Below are 12,211 nucleotides of genomic sequence, written 5' to 3'. Positions count from 1 at the left end.
AGCAGGAGGTGCAGGTGTGCTTCGGACTATACTTCACCAAGGAAGAACACCAGAGTTGCTGCCAGCGCACATGCGGGTTCAGACCCGCTCATCACCATTGGAGGGTCTTGGACCCTAGGCCCGCTTGCAGCTAAATTTGCGACAGACACATAGTTGGGGTACTGGTAACTGGCCCAGGGCACGTGCGCCTGGCCCCTTTTATTGAAAGGGTCACCTCACCAATGACGCCTGTGATGTATCGGTGTGGTGTGAGCGTGGAAGGCCAACCCTCAGGGAGTGGCTGGTTAACCTGTACATTTGCTGAACACTAGAAGGTGTCTAGCAGGACACTACAATATTGTAAACATCTGACCATACATACCAGGGATCAGAACGGAGGCATACTGAGGGTAAATTGAATGCACAGATCAGCTGCAGCCGTATTCCACTTCTGCCAACCAGTTCATGAACACAGATTTTCTAATTGTGCACTTTCTGGGCACTACACCTATAGCCATTGTGGCCAGAGTTAAAAATGTGGAGATGGTTTGCAATCTGGCAATGTCTCGGTATCATTAGATAAATAAAATCTTTCCCTCTGTAAATAAACAACTGAAACTTTAAGTCTCACCTCCATTGTAGTGCAGAAGGGCAGCAATACCCACAGGCATAATAGAGCCTACAATCGATTAGTGTAATGCTCTTGTGCTCTTAATAAGCAGAACGCTTCTAAAACGCAGCAGCAGTGTGGTGAGGGAATTGGTCAAAGCGAGCAAATCCCTCTCATTCTACATGTAATACCCAAGCTTGTGGTGAAAGCACCCACAATTGCTCCAGATAATCAGGTCTGATTATCTGAGGCACACCATACAGATCAACAACTCTTTTTTAAGTGCTTCGATCCCGGTAAAAACAACTGTTTGAGAGAAAACGAGTCAACCGTCAAGGTAAAAGGTAGACTATTTGCTGAAGTTGGAGAAGTATGGAATGAGACTTATGGGAAAAAGTTCAGGTATTCATATCCTTTTTGCAAGGGGCCGGAGTAAATTGTCTTGATAAAGTTCTCAGACTAGCATGGTTGCCTTTTTCCAGGACGTGACTCACCCTCATGATAAAAGGACTGTCCGATGAGCAGGTAGTAATGGTGACCTCTTTCAATTTCTCACTCGTCCATTCCAGAGTTGGAAGCCTTGGTGGCTTTTTTTGTGTCAAATCCAAATCAAGCGCATTTTAATCACAACATATCAAAGCAAATAGTGCAGCTGGTTGCCGCTCAGGAGTTAATCCTGTGCCCCATTGTAGTTGTTAAGTGTTTTCTGGGTGATGATCAAAGGCCTGTCCTCCGCTATGGCGGAGGAGCGTCGCTTCACTGCTTTCAAGCACTGCATTACAGCCTACATGGAGAACATGCCCACCCCTCCGACCCCTGGCTGAGAACTGTGTCACGGCGCTCAGACCAATCACTATGCTGCATTGCAGCATTATGATTGGCTTAGGGGAGGGAGCTTGGCTGCCTGCTTCCTGTTTTTGAAGTCGGAGGCAGGAGAGCAGGAGCAGAGACGCAGGGCCCTGCAGCAAGGTAAGTTACTTTTTAAAAATTATGCTCCCGCCTGCAATCGCACCGCCTGTGACCACTCTCACGACCCCCCACGCCTGCCCCCCACCCGCGAGTCATGCTGGCCACCTCTAGTAATAATTAGGCCTGGGCTAAAAGTCCGTTCCGCTCGCGGAAATTGCGATAATTTGACATTTTCGCGTTCCGCGGAGATCGCGAAAATGTCAAAATTTCCGCAATCCGCATTTTACCGGAAATATTTTGCTTGCTCGCTCTGTAAAATAATACATTCTCGCGTGCGCGCGATCGCCTTACCTGAATCCCCGCGTTCGACGTCAAGTTTTCCAGATCCGGTCGCGTTCTCCACGAGATGTTGGATTGTTGGTAGCCATTTGCGCTGTCTCGCGACAGTTCGCGCCCGCAGTAACGTCATTCGTCGCGCAATCACGTCTTTCTTCTCGCGCTCATGCACCGCGAGACAAGTGAAAACAAGATGGCCGCGCCCGCGAGCAACCGCATTGGTAAGTTGGCGAGCCGCGACCACGCAGAAAATACCGCGAACGGGCGGGAAAAAAACTTCTGCATCTCCGCAATATTTCCGCGTGTTTGCGGAGATTTTTAACATTTTCGCGGAATTTCGCAAATTCCGCCCACTTCTATTAATAATGAGACGCATGCTCTATCTGTAAACCCATTTACCCTAAACAACCGTTTTCTATCTACCTGCCCCACTTTATCACCTCTGCTCATCACATGACATAACGTGATCCTTCATAGTCAGATCTACTATAACGCACTAGGGATACAAAAATGATTTTCTCAATAAAATAGCTCAATGAAAGGCCTGTTAAGGACTCTTTCAAAATAGCATTGACGTAAATTTCGCGGCCTTCCTGCAGATTTGATTTAACAGCTCCAATTTAATGTCAGCAAGGATAATTTAGTAGAAGAAAATCGAAACATTGAAGGTCTCAAATTGTAGAGTGGCTGTTTTTGAAATACAGAAGAATGCAGCAGGTTATGGCCCCTGTGCAAATTGCTCATTGCCAAGCTCTCATTTTTTACTTGCACGTTATGTAATCGTCTATGCCATAAAACTCTCTGTGATCGAGGGAAATACATCCGCAGCCTGTAATTACGAATATTAATGTAAGGCAGGAGGCTGTGGGGACCGGCTCGGAGTAATTACGGTTCAACGAGGTCAGGAAGGGGCTTGGGAATATCCCATTATCAGAATATTGCAATTTTACATAATATACTGTTCTGTGTCAAATTGGGAATCATATTAATGCACGTCTTCAGTGGAAAGAAAATTACTAAAGCCCGCGTTTTGTAAAATTGACTTTGACTTCTACTGGATTGTAATTAACAACAGTAAATGAAAATAAATTAAACAGTAACGCCCTAGAAACTGACCTGCAAACACAGACAGTAGGTTATACACTACCAGCTCCATTAAAAGGTCACCCAGTGAGGAGCTGATATCACATTGTGGATTGAAAGTTAATGCAGTTTGCAGCTTGTGTTTGGAGTTTCTGCACTGCTGCTGATGTCCATTACAGGGTGTGAAAGCATCCCAGGGCATCTGACAGCTGCTACAGACTGAGAAGTCTTTTTTGGGGGGGTCGGTTTAAAAAAGCTGTTCAAGCAGGCACGAAGCAGGTCTGTTACAACAATATAGACAGGAGACCTATTGGGTATCTATGCGCTTTAGAAGTGCCTAGTACAGTATAGCATAGTGCTAGAAAAAAGGGGTTTGCACATGATCTGAGTTCCAGCAGCTATTGCTGGGCCAGATCTTGGATTGCAACTCAGGAGAATATGTTAAATTTGTCCTGGTATCATTTTCCGACACCTGGACATAATTCAACAGCACCTGCTCTTTGTCTGCATTTGGTTGGATGCAGCAACCCACAGGCAGCATGGGGGATTTCTTATTTAATTTTTGGCCGGACCCAAAACAAGGGCCTGATTTTAAGGGCCATCACCCCTTCTTTAGTTCAAGTATCATTCTGCCTGAGAACCATCTGGAGCCCAATAGCTAGCTGACAATGCATTGGAAGGAAACAAAGGCATGTAGTCTATTACTTCGTAAGTACTTTAGAGAAACTTTTTTGGGGGGGTTGGTTTTTGATTTTGATCAAACCCCCTTCGTAAGAGTTGTGCGTGCACTGTAAGAATGCTGGTTGTATCTGTGTATGAGTAATTACACTAATATTGATTTAATGGCACCTATCCATCTATTTTTATTTAGTTCTTCTTTTTGCACTACTCATCCCAATGTAGGATGTCAGAGTGCTTACATCACACAGATAGACACAATAAATCATACAAGTGTGTAACTTAATGTACAGAAATTGTTACTGACGACAATGAGGGTTATAGGGTGCTGGAATCACATATCATTCATGATTGCGGACATTATATGTTATAAGTCAATGGTTGGGAGAAGCACAAAGTCAGGAATTAAAATGTAGCACAGATTGAGAAAAAAAACCAGTAACGATCTAAACCCATGACTTTCAGTTTGCATGTAGCTCCCTGAGACCGGTAAATAGGTCACTGTGCTATATTAGAAGGATTGCAACTTATGAACTGGAAGTAACAAAATGTCAAAAGCAGTAGCTCACTTACCTATCCACGTGAAATATAAATCTGTGATCTGCATGTTACACAATGTGCTTTGCAGCAGGCACATTAACACTCTGTAAATGATTAGCGGGATGACAAAAAAGGCAGAGACTGTGTACTGCTTCGTCTCTCACTATTTCTATTTCATAGCAGACATTCCTGGAGGCTTAAAACTGAATTGTTTCTCTTTTTCTTTCTTCTAGGGTCCGTGGAGGTTCCTCTTATCCTTCGTGCCCAACGGTGTTTGTCCCTCAGAAAGAATACAGAGCCAGGTAAGTGTTTTAGCTCTCTTTGCTTTCTACTGTATTAAGGGAATCAGGAGTGGGGGATTTCACCCATAAAAAAATACCTCCACCAGTGATGTAACGGTTTAGTTGGTAACTCTTTTTGGTTAGCTAACAATAAATGTTTTTCTCTTTGCTTGTCCCTTTTTATGACTTCTTTGCCCTTTCCTCCCTACTTCCTGTCAAGCCCCGTAAGCGAGCGTGTACCTGGGAGAGCCACGCTCCTCCAGGAACATGGCAGGACACCTCGCAACACTGTCGGCTCTCCTCAGGTTCTGCTGCTTTTGCCGGTGAGTCCGGAATGGACGTCCCTTCCTTTGTTGAGGCAGGATACATCGGGTCTCCTCGTCGGAGTTCTTCTGATGTGGATTTTCACTCGCTTTACTCTCGGGAAGGTTTGTATGCGTCTCCTCCTTGGTGTTGGTCCGGTGGTGGCTTTTTCACCTTGCTCTGGACGATGAGTTCTGTCTCTGCCTTTCCAGTTTTCAAAAGGGCCTTCTGGTGAGGGAAGTTTACCATTGGTTTCCATGTCTCCGTGGCATCACCAGAGAAAGAACTACGGAAGTTTTGTTCCTTAAAGGGATAAAAGGATTCCGTCTCAAGGAAGGTGGTATGTGAATGTTGGTGCTGTAAATCAAGGAGAGGGGCGTATGGTGGGAATTGATGGTCCTTCTCACTTACATCATGAAGCGCATCAGTCACTTCTTAACACACCCCTCCCATAGACTTTTCCTGGTCGGGGAAATAGGGAATACGGGAGAGGAAGTCCGCGTTTCCATTTTCAGAGCCCTTTCGGTGCCTAACCTCAAACACAAACAGTTGGAGAGAGAGAAACCGGCTCATCCACAACAAGGTGGCATGATCTGTGTATAAGGTAAAGGGAGATCCTTCCAGGTAGTAATGCAACTTTTCCACCGCCCATGTGATGACAAGGCACTCCTTTTTGATTACAGGATACTTCCATTCCCATGGAAACCGTTTGCAACTGATGAATAAAATTGGGAATTCAATTCCCTCCTTGGATAGCTGAGATAGAACCGCTCCTAGCTCAGTCTCAGAGGTGCCTGTCTGCAGGATAAAGGGTTTGCTGAAGTTGAGGGATACCAAACTGGGACTAGAGGTTATAGCTTTCTTGAACTCTTGGAATGCTTCTTGTACAATTCGTGATGGTTTTACTAAGTCTTTGTTTTTACCTCCTTCTTTAGGAGATCAATTAGGGGGCCTGCAATCTCAGGGTATCTGGGTACAAACTTCCGGAAGTATCCTAATAACCCTAGGAAGGCTCTCACTTCCTTCTTGGTGGTGGGAATAGGGGTATTTAGGATAGTCTAAATTTTCTCTTGGGGTTCTTTAACACCATTACCTAGAAGGTATTCCCTGTGTACTTGACTTTGTTGAAACCAATTCTGGATTTCTTTGCATTGACGTTTAGTCCTGCAGCTTTTAGGGCCTGAAAAACCTCCTGACAAAGGGCAAGATGTTGTTCCCATGATGGGCTGAATATCATGTCGTCTAAATAGGCTGACAAATATGTTTGCTGATTGTCGAGTACCTTGTTCATGAGCCTCTAAAAAGTGACCGGGGCTCCGTGTAAACCAAACAGAAGTACTGTGAATTCATACAAGCCATTTGTTGTGGCAAATGTGTTATGTTCCTGGTCTTCTGCTGTAAGCAGTACTTGCCAATAACCCTTTGTGAAGTCTAGGGTTGGTATGTATTGGGCTTCTCCTAATTTCTTGATTAGTTCATCGATTCTGGGGAAAGCGTAGGAATCCAACTTGGATATGGAATTGACGGCCCTAAAGTCAATGCAGAACCGTATTGATCTGTCTGGCTTTGAGACCAATACTATAGGAGAGGACAAGTTGCTTTGTGAAGGTTTTATGATCCCCATTTTGAACATGTTATTTACCTTCGTGGCAATGGCTTGTCTCCTAGCAGAAGGTATCCGGTAGGGTCGTTGCTTTACTACTTCATCTGGAGGGGTGACAATGGTATGTTCAACCAAGGTTGTCCTACTCGAGAGGCCAGAGAACAGGGAGGAAAAGGGGTGTACCACCTCCTGAAAAGATGATTTCTGTTCTACATTTAGGATCGCTTTTATAACTAGTTGATTATGAGTGGATGAATCTGGGTTTGGGCCAGGGAGTGAGGTTACTGGTTTTAGGAAGGGGTCCTAACCGTATCTTTAGGATGTTAATGTGTTATGTTTGGATTTTCCTAGAAGATATCTGTACTCAATAGGTTGTATGACCGATTTTCTCTTCTATTTTATATGGCCCCTTCCATTCTGACCTTACTTTGGCGAGGGACAAGGGTAGGAGGACAAGGACCCAGTCATTGACTTGTAGGTGCCTCAATTGTTTTCATATATTATAAAATGTCTTTTGTCTCCCATGTGCTTTCTCCTGGTTAGAATGGGCTATCTCATGTAGTTTCCGTATACAGGTTTTTAGTCCCTGAGTGTATTCTAAGAGACTTTGGGTCTCTTCTGGTTTTTCTTGTTCTCAGGCCTCCCTTGTCATCTCAAGCAGGGTTCGGGGTTTTCGGCCACAGAGAAGCTCAAAGGAGGAACAACCCAGGCTACTCTGCACCTGACTTCGAATGACAGGGCGAGGGGCAAGAGTAGGTCCCAGTCTTTCCCCTTGCTTGTCAACATTTTCGTAAGCGTCAGCTTAAGAGTCCCGTTATACCTCTCACACAAGCCATCAGTTTGCGGGTGATATAGGGAGGTTTTTATATGCAAGCGGTTTAACGTTTTACAGACCTGACCCATAAGATGTGATATGAATGGGGTAACCTGGTCTGTTAGGATCTCCTGGGGAAACCCTACCCCACAAAAGAGTCCTATTAGTTTGTCGGTTATATTGGCTGTAGTAGGAACTCTTAAGGGAAAAGCGTCCGGATATCTGATTGAATACTCAACCACGACTAGGGCATATTGGTTTCCTCTTTTTGACTTGGGCATGGGGCCTATAATATCCACACCCATTCTTTCAAATGGCTTTCCTATGATAGGAAGAGGTTGCAAGAGAACTGATGGGGGTCTGTACGGATTAATTTTTGGCAGACCTCACACTCCTGACAATATTTAGCGATGTTGGCAAAGATGCCCGGCCAATAGAAATGTTTTAGAATGTTTGTGTTTTTTGCAGCCCCACTATGCCCCGTGAGGATATGTGAGTGAGCACAGAACACAACCTGTTCACGGAAGCTCATGGGTACTATTAGTTGGGGTGTGCGGTCATTGGCTTGGGCATAACGAAATTTCTTATCATGGGCCCATGGGTCCTGAGGAAGAAGATTTGGGTTGACTACTGGTTTGCTCTTTTGGGTTTTTATATTGTCCATGAATAATCCTAAAAAAAATCCAGTTTAACTGTTCATAAACTGAGATCCTCCAGTAGGTTCCTGAAGACTCCTACTTAGACTAGGGTAGTGATCCGTAAGGTTTTAAGTGGTAACCTCCGCTAAAGGGTATCTTTTGACATGGGTAAAAAACAGAGAGGGACCCCTTAAAGCTCTCAAGGGAAATGAGGTACTTATAACTAAAGCAAGAAAAATTCCCTTGACCCAGCAGTTCAAATGTTTGAATACAGTAGTTGAAAATACATTAGAATATCGAATGCAATATCCAAAACTTTATAAAGGTATTTTATTATAAAAAAAAAAATCAAATTCACATTCCATTACACAAAAATTAAAACCGCATAAAGCTTCACAATTGCAACACAATAAAACAAATTCTTCATTTGTTAAAAAAGCATACAGTACATATCAATCACGGGGAAATTAATTTATCAACAATTTACCATTATGACCAGCATAATAGAGACAAACACAAATGTAAGACACAGCTCTTGTCAAATACAGGTGCACATCAAATTGGACAAAAAAAACACTCCAGTTAATACATTGATCCAATCAATATTCAACCCGTTTGTGTCAGTCCTTAGATTGTGCTTTCAACAGCGTCGACGCGTTTCGTTGGCTTCAAATTAATCATACCATTTTTATCAAGACACAATGTTTCTGTCTTATGTCAATTACTTTTTTCTCCCCCAAGTAAAACAAATGTATATAATCAGTGAACAGATTTATACATTTTGAATTTATCACAACAATTCTGAAACATCCTCTGTCTCATGATTTATTGGCAATGTCTATGATCTCTACGATCTCTACAAGCAATGGTAAGCCCTTTTCGACATTGGGCAGAAGTATTTGCGATTGCCCCTTTTACTAACCAGCTGTATGTGGGTTTAACCCTCCCCCCTAAATTTAACAAACACTCCAGCCCTCATTGTTTATTCATAAGGAAAACCCCTCACATGTTAGCTCTATATTTCATGGCACATAATTTCCCCTAGGTCTGGCTGTTTATAAAAAAGTACCTTGTTTCTTGGGACTTTTGCTTAATTTCTTGGGACTTTTATTGGTTCGATAAAATCTTTTATATCCAATCGTTCTTGTTCCTGTTTGTTGTTCCACTTTCACTAATGCAGAAAACAAAATACATAGAACAGACCTATTGTCAGGCTGTGTCGCTACTATTACTTCTATGCAACTCTATGTGCCCTTAATGTGTCTTGGTATGATCGCACATTATCCCTTCCCCTCTGAACCCAAGTATCGCTTTCTCACCTTGTTATTAAATTAGTTCAATGCATGCCCGTGGCTCAGATTTTTTGTTACAACAGTGAATCTTCTGCCCATTTGCGGATATGGCGCTCCTGTTTATTTAGTAAGCTCTGCACCTCACGAGTCTAAGGAAAATGTACAGCATCTTATCGTCATCTATTTTGTCAAAATGCTATATACCGTAATTTTTAGACAATTACAATAGCTGACTCACTATATTTTACCTTATCTTAGTCTTTGCTTGTATCCCACGTGTTAAAATTAGTGGAGTTTGTATGTTGATGCCGCTATGCTGTGAGGCTAACAGTTCTTCTTCTTCTTCAGCGGGCAGCTTCAAAAATAAGAAACATTAAAATATTTAGAAGCTGTCCCGTGTTTACACTATATCTGGACTTCTAGCTCATAAGCCCCCACCATGCTGGCTGGCGTTGCACGTCTCACCTTGAAAGTAATGAAGTCGCCTCAAGAATACGAGTGTCGGGTTCAATGATGTCAACCAAATGCTTCTCTAAATCGCTTCTATTTAACTCTTGTTCTACGCTTCCTAATTGGTTCTTAATATCACATGATAGCGTCCTCACTTCTGTTTCTAAGTGCTCAATTTTGATTGGTTTCAGGAGTCACCTGGTCGGGCCTGTATTTTTTCTCCTTGTTCCAACTTTATTACTCCCGTTCCCATGGTAACCCCTTCATGATATTACGACGACTCTGGAGCTAATATGTTCCTGGCATCCTAATTGTTATTTGTTTAAAACATTTTTTTCATATACACAGAAGTGCACAATATATATTTTGTGCCTACATTAATTATCTTTACCGTGGCGGACTTCTACTAACTCTACCCACCACTCCCATCGTTGACATCTAGCTCCGTGACGGCATCTGGGGGATTACTCTATTCACAGTTTCCTCGCTGTTGATCTCTTGTTAATTGTGTGTGTTCTTCTCTCATATGAACATGGGTAAACTGATGGGGTGTGTCCTCATATTCCTTTTCTCCCCGCTGTGTCTGTTCTTATTGTGGGCTAGTGCTAACTCTGTCCTATATGTCGATCTTCATGTGGGTGTTTTACAACTATTGCACAAAAACATCATTCTAAATACTCTCATATCTGTGTTCTTGGTTGTGTGAGACCTGGCAATATTTGTGCTGAATAGTTCATCGTACTATGTTACCTCCTAGTTCTCAGCATATTATTGTTCTTATTACTGAATAGCCCTCACTATCCCTAAAAAGTGATCATTTCTTGGTCTATATTTGTATAATCCTCATCCAATCTTCTCTGGAATTTAGACCTTTTTCCACTGTGTTAAGGTAACACATGAACCATTGTTCCCTTTTCTTTCTTCTTTGGTCTAGATCACTTCCTCTTCTGTCTATCACAATCTTTTCAAGAATAAACCATTTGAAGTCACTGCAATCATGGTTCTTTCTTCGAAAGTGATCTGTTAATGGGGCATTTTCCTTGTTCGTTCTAATTGCAGATTTGTGCTCTAGTAAACGTGTACGGAGCTGTCTACTTGTCTCCTCCACGTACCCTTGTCCACATGGACAGATCATGAGATAAACCACGTTTTTACTGCAGCAGTTGTTTAATTTTGTAGCAATCAGATTTTTCCCGGCAAAAGTGACACTCTTACCTTCTAAACATTGTGGGCACATTGAACATGTTCCAAATTTTTTATTACCTTTTGCTACGTCCACCCTTATAGTACTTTGCTTCTCCACTGCTGTTTTGTAGGTTCTCACTAATGAGTTTCTAATGGTTTTATTACGTCTGAACGAAAAGAGAGGTTTCTGTAATTGTGTATTGGTGCCATAGTTAAGGATTTTCCAATTCCTTTTGACTATATTCTTGATTTGATTACTTATTTGGGAGTACTGTTTAACGAATACTACTGTCCCGATCGTAAAATCTTGCTCTTTTGAGAGAATTTCTGATCAATTTGTTGGGATAGCCTCTAGCTCTTAGTTTCTTTTTGAGGCATTCAGCATGATGGTAAAAATCCATCACAGTTGTGCAGTTTATTCGCAGTCGTAAAAATTCCCCAAAGGGAATTTTATTTTTCTGTGAGTGGGGAAGATTGCTGGCATATTGTAAGAGAGTGTTCATATCTGTGGGCTTGGTGTAAAGCTCCACTTGTAACTCATCATCCACATTTTTAATTTTGATGTCTAGGAACTCCACACTGGAATCACTATAGTGGGCCGTAAATTTCAAATTGGGGTCTCCCAAATTAATCCACTCCAAGAATTCTGTCAATTCCGTGCTGTCACCGTTCCATATGAAGATGATATCATCTATGAAATGGTGCCAGCAGGTGACATTCTCAAAATATGGGGCAATCTCATTAAATATATGCCGTTGCTCAAAGTCTCCCACGTAAAGGCAGGCCAGACTGGGGGCACAAGTGGCTCCCATACTGGTCCCCTTTATCTGCAAATATAGTTAATCTTTGAACAAGAATATGTTGTTTTTTAATACCATTCTTATACAGGACATGATAAAATCTTTGTTGCCACCATTTAAATCTTCCCCTTCTAGAATGGTAGAGATTACCTCTATGGTGTCATCTTGGGGGATATTAGTGTACAGGGCTTCAATGTCTAGGGTGACCAAAATCTGGGTCACCCCATTGAAACCCTGTCCCTCGAAAATCGATATTGCATGGGCAGTATCTTTTAAATATGACCTTTGCCTCTGTACTATAGGTTTTAAAAAAAAAATCCACATATCTACTCAGTGGTTCCAATGTTGATCCGATGCTACTCACTATAGGCCGCATTGGTGGATTGGACTCATTTTGATGGATTTACGGTAATCCGTAAATCGCTGGAATGACTGGATGTGAATTCAATAAAAATTTGTATTCATTTTCACAAATCCAGCCTTCATCTTTTCCTGTTCTCAGAAGGGCTGCTACTTCTTTCTTTAGGTCCCCTATTTTTGAGAACTTTATACGCTGATAGTGTTCCTTTACAATAAGGAGTTCTCTCATCCTCTCCTCATAATTGGATGAATCAAATATCACCCCCCCCCCCGCCGTTATCGGCGGGTTTAATGGTGAGTTGGTCACAGTTCTGTAGAGCTTTTAGTGCCTTTCTCTGATCTATTCGCAA

Source organism: Triturus cristatus, chromosome 1_2 (genome assembly GCF_964204655.1).
Source record: "Triturus cristatus chromosome 1_2, aTriCri1.1, whole genome shotgun sequence".
Taxonomy (NCBI): Eukaryota; Metazoa; Chordata; class Amphibia; order Caudata; family Salamandridae; genus Triturus; species Triturus cristatus.
Note: the sequence above shows the minus strand (reverse complement) of the source record.